The 16,643-nt window shown below is 43.9% G+C and overlaps 1 pseudogene; it reads right to left on the bottom strand.

Moving 5' to 3' along the window:
• The window catches only part of LOC129673657 (transcription factor BTF3-like), a 63,763-nt pseudogene that overhangs the window by 46,265 nt on the left and 855 nt on the right, over nucleotides 1–16,643 (bottom strand).

Genomic DNA, 16,643 nt, shown 5'->3' with positions numbered 1-16,643 from the left:
AGATAGATAGATAGATAGATAGATAGATAGATAGATAGATAGATAGAAAGAAAGAAAGATAAACAAAGAAGAAGGAAGAGGAGGAGGAACACAGGAAGAGGAAGAAGGGCTACACTCTAGATTTCCTTTCTGTGGCACCTTGAGTTACTAAGGTTGGTTGCTTGGTGGTGGTAGTGCACACCTTTAATCCCAGTACACAGTAGGCAGAGGAGGGTGGAACTCTGTGAGTTCAAGGCCAGCCTGGTCTACAGAACAAGTTCCAGGACAGCCAAGGCTACACAGAGAAACCTTCTTGGAAAAAATAAGAGAGACAGAGACAGAAAGAGAGAGGGAGGAAGGAAGGGAAGGAGGGAGGCAGTAAGGGAGAGAGGGAGGGAGTTACTAATGTAAAATTGCAGTTCTGTTTGCTTTCATTTTTCTCCATAGCTTGGATCTACTTTTTATTTGAAAATGACCAAATCACATTAAACCAAAATGAAAACAAAAAACTGGAACAAAAACCAAAGACTTAATTATTTTGCTCTGCCCATGACACTCTGTTCAAAGCCACATAAATACACAGGTGAAATCATTGTTAGTGGGACTTTTATTGTGTAAACATGGGGCAGCTGGTGAATGTGAAGGCAGAGAATAGAGTTTAAGCCAGAATGAGGAAGACATTATGCAAAAAAAACCCAGTGCAGGATTGGTTCATGACCCTTCATTTACTCAATAAATATTTACTATGTGTCTGTCAGTATGGGACTTGGGGTGATAAGACAGACACAGTCTACCTCCTCATGGGATTTATTGTAGAGTGAAAGAGATAAATAATTAACAAATGATTGAAGAAATGACTGTTTGGCTGTGGTGACAGTAATTACCACAGAGGAAGTGTGTACAGTGAGGTCTGAGATTGCTTAAGAGGCCCCTACCGCCAACTCATTTTCTTTGTCTCCAGGCCCTTGGTCTTTACAGAGAATTAATCTGTACTTTGTAAAGCTCTCCCTTTCCCTACTGCATTTGCCTTGTCTGTTTAGTCCACCCTCTCCTGATTTTGGGGGTGTCACCAGAGAAGTGTCACTGACGAGAATCCAGAGTTTCCAATGTTCAAAGCCACCTTGCCACAGTGCGTTTTGCCCTGGATGTAGCTGGTTAGAAGGGTAGTGGCGTAATCTAGAAAATATTCTCTTGATTCCCGTCACTTCAAAAGCAGATCTGCATTGTCTCTACGATGCAATAGGAAAGACCTCCATTAAAACAGGAATCTATGGTCCGCTCCCTTCCAGAACCATGGTCGGCTCCCTTCCAGAACCTTCTCTATGCCTGTCAATTGCAATGAAGGAAATTTGTATAGCCTCACTGAGATGGTGCCTATATTAGTTCATTTTCTGTAACTATAACAAAAGACTCGAAGTTGGCCATTTACAAAAGAAAGAAGTATATTTGTTGCCCAGTTCTGGGAGTTCAAGGGCACAAAGCTGACATCAGCTTAGCTCTGCTGAGTTCTCAGTGGTGAATGGCTTCAGAATGTATGGAGTGTGGACAAGAAAGAGTGATTGCATGGCATGCCCTTTGGTAACAAACCTCTCACATGAATGAACCAGGGAGGGCTGGCGAGATTGTTCATAGGTTAAGAGCATTAGCTGCCCTTGCGGAGGACTGGGTTCAGTTCCCAGCACCCACATGGCTGCTCATAACTGTCTAACTCCACACACAGTTATAAAACTGTCTGACTGCCCTTTTCTGGCCTCTGTAGGCAAAGGTGCACAGACAAAGCTGCAGGCAAAACACCAGTACACTTAATAAGCAAACAACCATTTTGAAAAATAATTAACCAGCGTCCCATGAGAACCACATAAATTCTTTCTGAGGGAAATACCTTCATTTGCTCCCCATGAGATCTTACCTTAGAGGTTGCACATTACACACTCATGCTAATGTGCTGTGGAATTTTTACATGTCCAGCACATTGACCCTTGGGGGATACTCTTAAACAGTATCCATGCTGTAGCAATACCTCAGTTGAAATGCTAGTTGCCAGGCTTTAGATTTGCTACAGTCACTGGTTTTGAAAGCATCAGCTCTCTTCAGACACACATGGCTAAGTCCATATCTACAGTCTTGACCAGCTGAGACAATGCATACAATCTGGTCTTGATTTTCACCTTTTCTCTTTTTCTTTCATCTTAGTTTATGAGCAAAGATACCTCCTAAGAGCCTAGCATTAATGGCTGTGGGCATCAACTTACGGAGAAACAGAACTGAAAGTAAGTCTTGACAACAAAGCTCTGTAGGACCCATGTATTCAGACCTTTCGGCATTTATTCAGAACTTCTACAGACATTGACTGGGTCCCATGCTCAAGAGGATTCGGGATGAAAAAAATATATATAATAACAAATTCTGGACAATATGCTGGATTGGGCTGATATAAAAAGATCAAACGGTATATGACTGGGAGGAAAAAAGTCCAATAAAAATTTAATACACGGTAAGCTAGTGTCAAATAAAAAACTCTCTTGTGCCAGACACAAGATAGGAGTTAAAGCCAAACTTCTCAAAAGAATATTTATAAATAAGTCTAGGTGCAGAGCTCAAGGACTGCGTCTCAGTCTCCTCATGGGGATGGGAGATGAGACACTTGGCTTCTTGCAAAAGCCAACATTAATGAGGCTGGTTTCTGCCCAAAATAATGGGGCAGAATATTAACAACAATCCAGAGAAATCAGTGGAAGCTTTTATCAAGAAAAGGTAGCACCTCTTACAAATCAGGGGCACACGTTCCTGAAGGAAGGACAGAGAGAGGCCACAATGGCTGAGCAAAACAGTACCCAAGCTCTGATGGGACTGATGGCTAGCTCCGTGCTGATAGAGCAGAAGGCCAGGGCTATTCATCTGTGCAACAAGAAGAGTAAGGAGAAGGTGGGGACAGCGCTACATACAAAACACAAGAAATCAGACTCAGGTGAGAGGAAGGATGGAGATGGAAACGCCATCACCTGAAAAGGCTCCTCAACAATACCAATGAAATGGCACAGAACCAGACAGAGCACACAAATGGACCTGGATGGGCCAGAGGACTTTGAAGAAGATGTGGAGGAGAAATTAACATGTAGAAAGCAACACAGCTGCATGAAAACACATTCATCTGGGAAGCCAATGGCCAAAGCTGGGCTTTCCTGGGTGGCAGAATCCGGAAATAGCAGGATCCCGGACTGGGGCTTTAAGCCCTCAAAGCTCATGGTTGGTGACACACTTCCTTCAGCAAAGCCATACCTCCTAAACCTGCTCAAGCAGTGCCAACAAGTAGGGACCAAGTGTTCAAATGTCAGAGACTAAAGGAGATGTTATCATTCAAATCACCACACCTGAGTTAGTCAGACATTTGTGTGTGTGTGTGTGTGTGTGTGTGTGTGTGTGTGTGTGTGTGGTCACTGTGACTAAATGCCTGAGACAACTAACTTAATACGTAAAGGTTTATTTTGGCTCAGGATGTCAGAGGTGCACACCTATAACCTGGTTGACCCTATGGAAAATTCAGAGTCTGTTCTGAGATGAGGAAGATATTGCAGCATATTCTAAAATGTGGTAGAACAAAGATACTCACTTCCCAGCAGCCAGAAAGCAAAACAAAGAGGAATGGGCAAGGAATTAATTGTATTTCTTTCAAAGTCATGTTTGCAGTGACTCGACTTCATCAGTGGGTCTTCCCTCTTCAAGCTGCACTATGTGATGAAGACCAAGTCTTTCATCTATGAGCCTTATCTGTGGAATCTCAGACAGTCAGAATTACTAAATAAAACAGAGGTCCGTAGGAGCTAGGGGAATTACAGGAGCAGAGGTGGGGAGATGGGAGTCAAGAGTGCAAAGTTTCAAGTACGTAGAAGAAAGGCATTCTGGAAATCTATTGCAGAGTGTAATAACTGTGGTTTAGAACTCGCTGTGTAACACAGACTTGCTGAGAGAGCGGATTTTAAACATTCTCACCACAAATGAGTGAGTCTGTTAAGTGTCAGGGACATTGTTTAGCCTTTTTTTTTTTACCCTCTCACAACAGAAACATGCTTTGAAGCACTATTCTTCATAACTATATACAATTGTTATTTATAAATTTAAAGTTACCAAAAAGTAAAAGTAGAAAAACAAAGCAAAACAAACAAACAAACAAAACCCATCATTCTGAGTGAGATATCCCAGAAGCAGAAAGACACACAGGGTCTATGTTTACTTATAGGTGGATATTAGCCATATAATATAGGATACTAAGATCTATAGTCCTAGAGAAGCTAAAAAACAGGGAGAACCCTAGGGAAGATGCTTAATCCTTATTCAGAGGGGCAAATGCAATGGACATCAGAAGCGGGAGAAGACAGGGAACAGAGCAGGAGCCTTCCACAGAGGGCCTCTGAAAGACTCTACTAATTGAGATATCAAAGCAGAGGCTGAGACTCACAGCCAAACTTTAGGCAGAGTGCAGGGAATCTTATGGAAGAAGGGGGAAGATAGAAAGACCTGGAGAGGACAGGAACACCACAAGGAGAGCAATAGAGCCAAAACCTCTGGGCCCAGGGAAGCCTGCAGAGACTGATGAATCAACCAAGGACCATGCATGGAGAGGACCTAGACCCAGTGGCTCAGATGTAGCCCATGGGCAGCTCAGTCTCCATGGGGGTTCCCTAGTAAGGGTTGCAGGGGCAGTCATAAACATGAACTTGGTTGCCTGCTCTTTGATCACCTCCCCCTGCCTGGGTGGCCTTACTAGGCCACAGAGAAAGAGGATCCAGCCAGTTCTGATGAGACCTGATAGGCTAGGATCAGATAGTAGGGGAGGAGGACCTCCCCTATCAGTGGACTAGGGGAAGGACATATGGGAGGAAGAAGAAAGGAGGGTGGGACCAGGAGGAGATGAGGGAGGGAGCTAGAGTTGGGATACAAAATGATATGGGATATTTGCCTCAAAATAATATAGAAACAGTGCTGGAGAGTTGAAGCCACAGTTTAGAGCACTTGGTCTTTCAAAGCAACTGGCTTTGATTTCCAGCCCCAGCCAGTGCCTCACAGCTATCTAGAACCCCTTTCCCAGAAGATAATGATGCCCTCTTCTGACCTCTGTGTGTACCAGGCATGCACACGGTACACACACATACAGTTATATGTACTCACATACGCAGGAAAAGCAGTCACACACACAAAATAAGGAAACCTGGGGGTAGAGGAGAAATAACATAGGAGGAAACTAGCTGGAGCTGACCAGGCAGGATCAGCTGAATTCTAATTCTAATTCTAATGCTGAGTTAGGTATGAACACTGGGCTCATGAGGTTATTCTACCTGTATATATCTCTCCATTAACAACTTTTATGGAAGAACCCCACTGTCTTCGTTAGGGTTTCTATTGCTGTGAAGAGACACCATGACCATGGAAACTCTCATAAAGGAAAACATTTAATTGGTGCTGGATTACAGTTCAGAGGTTTAGTCCATTATCATCACAGCAGGAAGCATGGCAGCACTTAGGCATACCTGGTGCTGGAGAAGTAGCTGAGAGTTCTTCATCTCATCAGGCAGCAGGAAGAGAGGGAGAGCTACTGGGGCTGGCTTGAGCATCTGAAACCTCAAGCCTTTCCTCAGTGACTCGCTTCCTCCAACAAGGCCACACCTACTCCAACAAGGCCACGCCTCCCAACAATAACCACTCTCTCTGAGCCTATGGAGGGCATTTTTCGTTCAAACCACCACCACCACGAAGTGCTCCTTGTTTGCTCACAGTGCTGGAGATCAAACCCAGGGCCTTTGGATATGCTAGACAGACACTCTAAAGCTGACCTGTACCCTTAGCACCCAAACCATTTTTACAATCGAAACCTAGCTCTCTTTGGCTCACGGCGTACTGCCTTCCTGAAGTCTAACTTCCCAGGCACCAGCCAAGGCTCCACCGTGCAGGCATTCCTTTCTGAGGGCCACAGTTCCTGCCATGTTCATCTTTTCTGCACATCTCCCTGGCGGTTGCCAGAGATTGCTGGGGCATAACTCAGGGGAAGATGAGTTTGAAGTGGAAACCGCTTTGCCATCAATCAAACACCTCTATCTGGCACACCTGGACTCCGTACAGGGTCCTGACCTCTTCTTCACCAGACAAACTACAAATACAGGATGCACGGTAGCATGGTCTCATTATAAGATGTGATGAGAGCAGGATGTTACTTTTGTGGTTTCCTTATCCGAATACATCCCTCTGGTCAAGTCACGGGAAGACTACCGCAGCAATGCCAGCAGGTAAACATTCTACAAAACAGCTAATCAAGTCACCTCAAAATAGTCAAAAACACCGAAGCTAAGATTTGAAAAACTGTTCCAGGCAAGAGTCTGAAGAGAACCCAACAGCTGGTTGCTTAACTGGATGGGACCTGAGAACAGGAAAAGAGACAGCAGATAAAAACTCAGGAAAATTAAACCCATCAATTAAAATCAATTATGACATAGGGTTTATCAATTTGACGGGTATGCAATACTAAGGGCACATATTTCTAAGAAGAGAAGACACATAGAAATTGTATTATTATTTTTCAGTAAATTTAAATTTATTTTTTAAGTAAATGGCTACTTTTGGTGTGTGTTTTTATTTACCAGCAAGTTTTCACTTTAAAGTGCATCAACTGTATCATAACTAGTCTGTTATATTTTAGATCAGAATATTTTGTATTTACACTGTTACTATGATATTTATGTATCTTACGAGAACATGGACCTCCATAAGGTGGAATCAGTAATTTGAGCAAGTGTGAATTTTAATACCCCAAGAACTGCTGATGACAGGATGGGACTGAATGCTGTACTGAAGGCTGTCCCCGCTTTGTCTTTGTGATTACCATCTGTTCTCACATAGAAACAACCTCGCCCCTTGGGATAATCACCTACCTAGTAGATACTGATAGTTGTACACAGAGATCCTAGAGGGCCCCAGAGGAGCCAGAGGGGTGCGGGGCTGCCTGATATGTACTGGGGCTTCCAGCCCAGAGCCTTGAAACCAGTGGCACCCCCAAGGGGGTGTGCTACAAGCTCCTTTCTCTCCTGCCCTGCTGTCTCTCAGCTGAAAGTGGTTGGGAGCCATGTTCAGGTCAGTGGCATCCTCCCGATGATCCTTGATGGGCAGATAAGTACTCTAAGATGCCCAATCAGAAGGAAGAGAGAGACGTATATCCCTAGCCTGCAGCCTTAAAGGTTATCTGTGCTACAAATAAAGCTGACACAAGAAAAACGAGACCCAAGGGGATCGCAGAAAACTGGAGCTGAAGTCACATGTGTGTTTTCACCTGGGCACTGTCTCAGCAGCTGGAGAGGCTGTTAGGCTGTTACTTTCAAAGTCATCCCAACAAGAGGAAATGAAGGGCCTTGTGTTTTCTCTTCTTGTCTCTTGGAGCCTTGGTGCGTGCAGTTGTTCAGTTTAATAAACCTGTTGAGATTCCCAGAGCCTCTGTATGGCAAAGACAGGGCACACCCGGAGAGAAGCAAGGGGAACCATGTGACAGGGTCAGCAGAGGTGACCAGTGTCCCGTGGTGGTTCAGCCTGCTTGCCCTTGCATCTTGGGCCTTTGCTAAGTCTCTCTCTACATCCTTCCCATCAGCTCTGTTATCTACATGATATTCTTCCAATAACTCACTTCTCTGACTAAGTCCCTCAAAACCTATTTTTGCTGTGTGCAACCAAGGGCCTCAACTTACTACCGGGGGCACTAGTGGCAGAGCAGGCCTGAAGTCTGAGGTTTACTCTCTGATATCAGAAGTCTGGAGGGAAATGTGGTGATGGGAAGGTGAGGGTGAGGTTGGAGGATAGAGAGTGCAGGGTGGATTAGATCAAAATGCATTATACTCTTACATCAGATTCTCAAATAAAAAAAGTTTTTTTTTTTAAAAAGAACTGTTTTTTAAAAAAAAAAAAAAAACAACATGAAAGAGACATTTCAATAATACATGGCTTTTTAGCCTTTGAATTTTGGCACCTGGCTGGACACACAGAATATGTAGTAAATGTTGAAAGACTCACTCACAAAACAGCCAGAGAACTCGGTGGAGGCAGGGGACCCCCTTTTTCTCTTGGGGTAAGGGGGGAGAGTCAGTTCAGGCCTTACATAGAAGTAGCAGGCACTGAAGCTTTACAGGGCCATAAAAATTTCATCAGAAAGAGAGGAAGAAGGCTTGCGTGTAAACAGAAAAGCGTGAAAAAAAAAGATACATGCTGGGACTGAGCTGGAGCTGAGGAGAAGGTCATCGATGCGTGAACAAAAGTAGATCTAAGATTAAAGAGAGGCCTGCAAGATGGCTCAGTGGGTAAAGGTACTTGCCTTGAGAGCCTAATGACTTAAGTTCAGTCCTGACGCCCATGGAAAGGTGGAAGAAGAGAACTAACTCTTGCAAGTTGTCCCCTGATCTCCACATGTATACCACGGCATGAGTACCCGTACTTACAGGCACATATCCATCACATATAAACATACATTAAGAAGGAAGGAAATAAAAAAAAAAAGAAAAGACAGCGATCGAGGAGAAAATATGAAGAATAGGTGGGGAAAGATCTTGGAAATGCAGCTAGATAACTGGGTAAGGCAAGTTCTTACAATGTATCAGTTGGCCTGCCAAAGTGGTTGAGAATTATCCTATAGTCTGAATTCTATCATCTTTAGCCAACTTCAGCCCCAAGAGTTGGCAGTGGAAAAGGCCACTAGACTGAGGAATGGACATGGGCTGGAGAGCAAAAAGCCAGCCCCAACGATACTCGCTGAGAACAAGGCAAAAAGCATGAATTCTTTCAGGTTTTCACAGCTTTGTGCAGACTGAGACAGAGCAAAGCAAACAAGGACCATATGGGGAAAATTGAAAACAAATATCAACATGGCAAATTCAAACCGAACTACATCAACAATTGGAAGCTATAAATGTTTAGACACCCTAATTAAAATGCAGAGAGAATAACCTATCAATATTGGCTTATGAGCTGTACTGTGGACTGAATTTCATCCTCTTTAAAATTCACTTAAAAGCCCTAACTTCCCAGAGTTCCTGTATCTGGACACAGCAGAGCTATGTTCTTTAGGTTGGGAGAGAGGTTTTTTTTTTTTTAATTTTAATTTTATTTTTATTAATTACACTTTATTCACTTTGTATCTCCCCATAAGCCCCTAACTCCTCCCCTCCCTATTCCACCCTCCCACCCCCTTCTTCACGCATGCCCCTCCCCAAGTCCACTGATAGGGGAGATCTTCCTCTCCTTCCTTCTGATCTTAGTCTATCAGATCTCATCAGGAGTGGCTGCATTGTCATCTTCTGTGGCCTGGTAAGGCGGCTTCTCCCTCAGGGGGAGGTGATCAAAGAGCAGGCCAATCAGATTATGTCAGAGGCAGTCTCTCTTCCCATTATTATGGAACCCACTTGGACACTAAACTGCCATGGGATACATCTGTGCAGGGGTTCTAGGTTATCTCCATGCATGGTACTTGGTTGGAGTATGAGTCTCTGGAAAGACCCCTGTGTTCAAATTTCTGGTTCTGTTGCTCTCCTTGTAGAGTTCCTATCCTCTCCAGATCTTACTATTTCCCACTTCTTACATAAGATTCCATGCACTCTGCCCAACAGTTGGCCATAAGCCTCAGCATCTGTTTTGATAGTCTGCAGGGCAGAGCCTTTCAGAAGCCCTCCGTGGCAGGTTTCTAGCTTGTTTCCTGTTTTCTTCTTCTTCTGATGTCCTTCCTCTCTGCTTTTCGGGATGGGGATTGAGCATTTTAGTCAGGGTCCTCTTTCTTGATTAGTTTATTTAGATGTACAGATTTTAGTAGGTTTATCCTATAATACATGTCTATATGAGTGAGTATATAGCAGCAAACCAAGTAATCCAATTAAAAAAATGGGGAACAGAGCTAAACAGAGAATTCTCGGTAGAGGAATATAGAATGGCAGAGAAACACTTAAAGAAATGCCCAACATCATCAGCCATTAGGGAAATGCAAATCAAGACGACCCTGAGATTTCATCTTACACCCATCAGAATGGCCAAGATGAAAAACTCCAGTGACAACACATGCTGGAGAGGTTGTGGAGAAAGGGGAACCCTCCTCCACTGCTGGTAGGAATGTAAACTTGTACAACCACTATGGAAATCAATCTGGCGCTTTCTCAGACAACTAGGAATAGTGCTTCCTCAAGATCCAGCTATACCACTCCTAGGCATATATCCAAAAGAGGCTCAAGTACATAATAAGGACATTTGCTCAACCATGTTTGTAGCAGCTTTATTTGTAATAGCCAGAAGCTGGAGACAGCCCAGATGCCCCTCAACTGAAGAATGGATGCAGAAATTGTGGTACATCTACACAATGGAATATTACTCGGGAATGAAAAATAAGGAAATCATGAAATTTTCAGGTAAATGGTGGGACCTGGAAAGGATCAGCCTGAGTGAGCTGTCCCAGAAGCAGAAAGACACACACGGGAAAGAGATTTAAAGTTAGTAAGGTTCTAAGGGTGGATTCCTAACTTGATATGACTGTGACCTGAAATTCTCTTTTCTCTCCTCCCCTCCCTCCCCTCTTCTCTCTTCTCTTCTCTCCTCTCCTCCCCTATGCTCTCCTCTCCTCTCCCTTCCTTTTTCTTCTTTCTCCTCTCCTCCCTACCTTTCCCTTTCTTCTCCTCCCCTTCCCTCCCCTCCTCTCTCCTTCCCTTCCCTCCTCGTCATAGCAAAGTCCAGGCAAGAAAGAGAGATGTAATGAGATATTGTCTCAAAACAAAAGAAACAAACCAAAAAACCAAGAGAGTTAAAAAGTACAGACTACCGTTGGAAATAAAGATGTGAATTCATAGTAACAGGAGTGCAAACAATGGCGAATGTGTACTAATCTTAAGCATTTATATGCCCAACTACAAAGCTTCAGGTAAACACGAAGGGAGTGAGAACACTGGCACACACCTGTGATACCAGCAATCAGGAGGTTGAGTGGAGAGAACTGGAAGTCTGAGGCCAGCCAGTGCTACCCAGTGAGACCTTATGGGGGGGGGGGAGTCAATAAGGATACAAGACTTGAAAACTTACTAATCAACATGAGCAAATTTATGTTTACAGGCTACTCAAATCCCAAACAGGAGATGCCAATACATGTATATCATTTACCAAGAGACACCATCTTCTACACATACTGATCTTTGCAAATTTTCTTTTAGGTTTTGAAGTTTGGGGTTGCATTTGTTTGTGTGTGTGTGCGTGTGTGTACATGCAGATTACACGCGGGTGCCACCTCTCCTGAGTGGAAGTCTGAGGACACTGAAGTTCGTTTTCCCCTTCTACCACGTGGGTTCTGAGAACCAAACTCAGATTGTCAGGATTGGCAGCGAGTGCCTTGACCACAAGGAGCCATTAAAGAAGAAGAGGAGGAGGGGAAAGAAGAAGGAAGTCAATTCTCCTCACATAAATCTATCGCGCCAGCACAATCCTATCACAAGCCTGGTTGACAGGCTGATTCTAAACATTATTTGGCTATCCAGAGGACCTAGTGTGACCAAGACATCTTAAAAAAAGAAAAAAAAAAAAAAAAGAAACTGGAGAACTCAAGCTATCTCTTCCCAAGATCTACTATGAAGCTCCAGGAATCGAGGGCACTAATTTATCCAGAAAGACAAGCAGATGAGTGAAACTGATTCTAACACCCAGAGAGACTGCATACTCTTTTCTTTAGACCGGGGTACAGAAATACCTCCGTGAAAAACAATGGTGGAAAAACAATGTCATCTCCACCAACCATGCTCTAGCACTTGAGTGCTCACAGACAAATTAAAACTGAACTCCATGCCATGTGGGGTGCAGACCTCACTTCAAAGCCCAAAGCCAAAACCATCTGTAGGACAGCAAGGACCCATCACCACTGTGAGTTAGGTACTTCAAGTGTTTTAAAGAAAAAGAAAAAAATATTAATTTAAAAGAAATATAAATATAAATATAAATTTAAAAGAAAAAAATATTAATCGCTCTGAACCAAAGTGTCTGTTCTTTGAGAAATATTAAGATAATGGAGCTGGGTGGTGGTGGCACACGTCTTTAATTCCAGCACTTGGGAGGCAGAGGCAGGTGGATCTCCATGAGTTCAAGACCAGCATGGTCTACAGAGTGAGTTCCAGGACAGCCAGGGCTACACAGAGAAATCTTGTCTCAGAGAAAAAAAAAAAAAAGAAGAAGAAGAAGAAGAACAAAAGGGAGAGGGAGAAAGAAAGAGAGAGAGAGGGAGGAAGGAAGGAAGGAAGGAAGGAAGGAAGGAAGGAAGGAAGAAAGGAAGAAAAGAAAATGAAAAGCCACAAGCTGGAAGGGGCTGGAAGGAAAATGAGGGTCATGATTTTGTTAAACGTTTTATATCCAGAATGTATGAATAAGTAAACTCAACAATAAGAACATCAGGCTGGGAAATGGTTCAGTGAGGAAAAGTGCTTGTCACTAGGACATGAGGCTCTGAGTTTGGTCACCAGCACGTATATACAAATCAGAAGAGCCTGTCACACACAGCTCCCCATGTGCACATACATACGACCGCACGCGTACATACATACATGAGCACACACAACATAGAAATACGTAAACAAAATCTTTCATCTTAAAAAAAGAAAAGGCAGGCTAACGTCAGGTGTTACAGTGAGCCTCTGCCGAGGCAGGGGGATCTCTGTGAGTCTGAGGCTAACCTGATCTAAACAGTGAGTTCTAGAACAATCAGAACTGCATAGTGAGACCCTGTCTTGAAACAAAACAAAACCCAGTCAAAGACCTAAAGAGTTATTTGGATTTTCTAGGTTGTTTTTGTTGTTGCTGTCTTTGGTTTTTTTGTTTGTTTGTTTGGAGGCCGTGTCACCAAACTACACCCTAGGCTGGCCTTGAACTCACGGCAACCTTTCTACTTCTGCTTCCCCAATGCTGGAACCACCACACCTGGCTCAAATTGATTCTAGCAGCAATAAGCCCAATAATCAAAAGGTAGAACTGAAATAAGTGTACACCAGGAAATGAATGGGTGAACAATGGAGTATTATTATTCAACATTAAAAATGAAAGAAATTATGGTACATGCTGCAACACAAATGAACCATAGGACTGTTAGCTATGTGAAATTGGACAATTACATGAAAAGATGGGTGTCAGCTGGGCACGATAGCACACAATTCCAGAACTTTTCAGGTGGAGGCAGGAGGATCAGAGGTGGGCCAGCCTTGGTCCCATGGGCTTCATTAGAGACCTTGCATTAATAAACAAAACAACTTTGGCCAGGCAAGGTGGTGCACATCTTTAATCCCAGCACTCGAGAGGAACAGGCAGGCAGATCTCTTCGAGTTCGAGGCCAGCCTGGTCTGGGGTGAAGTTTCAGGACAGCTAGGGTTTATTACACAGAGAAACCTTGTCTCAAAAAAAAACAAAACAAAACAGGACAACAACAAACAAACAAAACCAAAAAAAAAAAGACAAGAGCCAGCCAGACGCAACAGCGCACATTTATAGCATCAGCTATTTCAGAGACTGAGGCAAGAAATGTGCCTTGAGCACGTTAGTTCTAGGCCAACCTCAGCAACATACTGAGACCGTCTATCTTAAAATGTGTGTTTAAATATCTCTTAGTCTATGCAAGTCCAGTCATATGAGAGGCTTAAGAACAGTGAAATTCACTGAGACAGAGAGAACAATGGTGGCACCAGAGGCTGAAAATGGGTGTCAGGTTTCAGGTTTTCAGTGAGAAGAGTTTTAGTAGCTCGATGTGACAGCTCTTAATATCACTATACACATAAAAAAACAAAACTGATGTGGAAAATTGTAAGTCATGCATATTTTACCACAACTTAAAACAGCTCAGTAATATACGTAAGTGGAAAGGTAGAAATGAAGACCATCGGTAGGCATAATTAACATGTGCTGAAAAATAAAAATTCCATGTTGAGAAAACAAATACCCAGTTATATAACTTGGGCAAAATACTTGAGTGGACATTCCCTGAAGAAGATACACGCAGATGAGGCTGCTGAGCTGGCCAACGGGTGAAGGCGCTTGCCCTTGAGTTTGATGCCCAGAACAACTCACGTGGCGGAAGGAGAGGGCTGACTCCTGAGAAGGGAACCTCCACGTGTGTGCTGTCACAAACACTCTCTCTGCGTCTCTGTCTCTCTCTCGCACACCATTTAATTAATTAATTAGTGTTGTTCTCAACCTTGGCTAGAGAAGCTTCCTCCGCTGTGGTCAGCAGTTAGAGCAGAGACCCACGGCTGGTCAGAGAGCTGAGAAGGAGCATCTCTAGAGTGCTCAGCCTTGAATGAGATGCCTATGAGCATTGAGGAAGGGGTTACACAGGAAGTACCTGTCTCAGAAAAAGAAAACAAAACCCCCCCAAAAAGCGAAAGCAAACTGGGGAGGTGAACGTGTTGGGAGTTCCTGGGAGGAGTTAGGGGTTCCTGGGGAAAAATGAGAGGTTTCGGGGGTGAGGTTTGGGGAGGAGAGGCAGGGGCAGTTGGAATATGTATGACAAAGGCACATTACTTATATCTATGAAATTGTCAAAGAATAAATAATAAACAGTCTGTTTAAAACTGTTTTTTAAAATTAAAAATAAGCTTTCTTAGTTTACTTTCTATTACTGTGATGCAGACCTTGACCAAAAGCATTTGGGGAAAAAAAGGGGTTTATTTCTCCTTATGGCTCATATTCATCATGAATTCAGGCAGGAAGCTGGAGGCAGGCATTGAAGCAGAGGCCATGGAGGAGTGCTGCTTATGGGCTTGCTCCCCGAGGCTTGCTCAAGCTGCTTTTTTCTTTTCTTTAAACATTTTTAAAGATGTATCCTTCTTCCATATATTACATTCTGACCATAGTTTCTCCTCCCTCCTCTCCTCGCAGACCCTCTCCCAGCCTTACCCCTCCCTCCACTCCTCCCCCGTTTCTCTTCAGGAAGGGGCTTTCTTATATATACAGTCCAGGGCCACCAGCGCAGGGACGGCAGCACCAACAGTGGGCTCTCCCGTGTCAACGGATCAAGAAAACTGTGCCGAAGTCAGCGGCAGCTCCATCCCGCCAGCAGATGAGGGGATGATTGCAGGAGAGCCGTCTGATAGACACTACCAGCTCCGTGGTATTTTTTTTTCATAGAAAGAAAGAAAGAAAGAAAGAAAGAAAGAAAGAAAGAAAGAAAGAAAGAAAGAAAGAAAGATGGATAAATCACAAAACCATTTTGCCGAAGGAAAAAATGTCAAACAGCAATACTACATACTTATAATTTAGTTTATATTGTTTTAGAAAATGTAGACTCCTTCATGGCAGGGCATACATTCATGATTACCAGAGTCACATGCTGGGGAGAGTTACACGGAAGGGAGGGACAGACTACACTAGGTCGGAAAGGAAGGTGAGGGGATGTTGAATGCTGTCCGTATCTTGAGTGTGGTGGTAGTTTCACGGTGGTATCCAGATGCCAGCATCTAACAAATCGTACACACGGAAGTGTGCGACTTATGGCACGTCAATTTTACTTCAATAAAGCTATTAACAAAATAAAGAAGGGAGCTTTGTGAATTCAGACGCGATCAGCCTCGGTGGGTTCCATCTGTTGGTAGAGACAGAGATTAAGGACCATAACGATTTGGAATTTTCACTTTGGGAAGCATCCAAGGGAGGCATGGGATGGGATGGGATGAAACAAATGTCGCTAAGCAGGATGGAGGGCTTGGTAGATAGTAAAAATTTCTCCACACTTTATCAACATAGGAAGCCCTAAAGTCACAGAATACTGGAGTCAGGAGGGAGCTAAGAGACAACATATAATCAAATTCCTTTTGCAGATGAGAAAATGAATGCAACAAAAATGAAGTGACGGTTTATAGAGCTGGAGTTAAACCGTAGGGCCTCGCCAGGCATGGTGGCGCACGCCTGTGATCCCAGCACTCAGGGGGGCAGAGGCAGGGAGACCTCTGTGAGTTCCAGGCCAGCCTGGTCTACAAAGGGAGTCCAGGACAGCCAGGGCTACACAGAGAAACCCTGTCTTGTAAAACTAAACAAAACAAAAACAGAACCACACAGAGCCTCTAAGACCTGCCTTCTTATTCCGTACCTGAAAACCACAGAGAGTCCTTGATGGCCGTTCATCATATCTACAGACACAAGCAGAACTAGATGGTTGCCACGGGACACTGCATTCTGCCGTGGCCGTGTAAGGGCCCAGAAAGTGGAGGGGACCCAGCACCCTGCCTTCGGATTCCAGTCTCCACGCCTGTGACTTCTCAGACCTCACCACCTTCCTACCCTGAGGGGTCAGGCAAACCCGCTGGCTGTGACGTGAAGCCAAGCACTCACAGTCAGCTCTGCTGACGTTGGTCTGGAAAGTACACTTATTCCAAATGTGCTGATGTATTAATTAGCACACAATGAGTCTAAAACGAGTTTTTCTTCGCCCGAGTGAGAGCTCAGGCGCCAGGACCACGTGGTGAAACTGCCCTCAGCTCAGCAGAGCTACCTGGTATATGCAAAACGTGTGTGCACACACATGCACACATAGGGAGATGTACAAACACACATGCACACACCTACACAAATGCACACACACATACAGACACACATACACATACAGACACACAGATGTACACACACATACAGACACACAGATG

The sequence above is a fragment of the Psammomys obesus genome, unplaced genomic scaffold, assembly GCF_907164565.1.
Source record: "Psammomys obesus unplaced genomic scaffold, mPsaObe1.curated_primary_1811, whole genome shotgun sequence".
Classification (NCBI taxonomy): Eukaryota; Metazoa; Chordata; class Mammalia; order Rodentia; family Muridae; genus Psammomys; species Psammomys obesus.
Note: the sequence above shows the minus strand (reverse complement) of the source record. Positions and strands in the feature narration are given on the sequence as shown.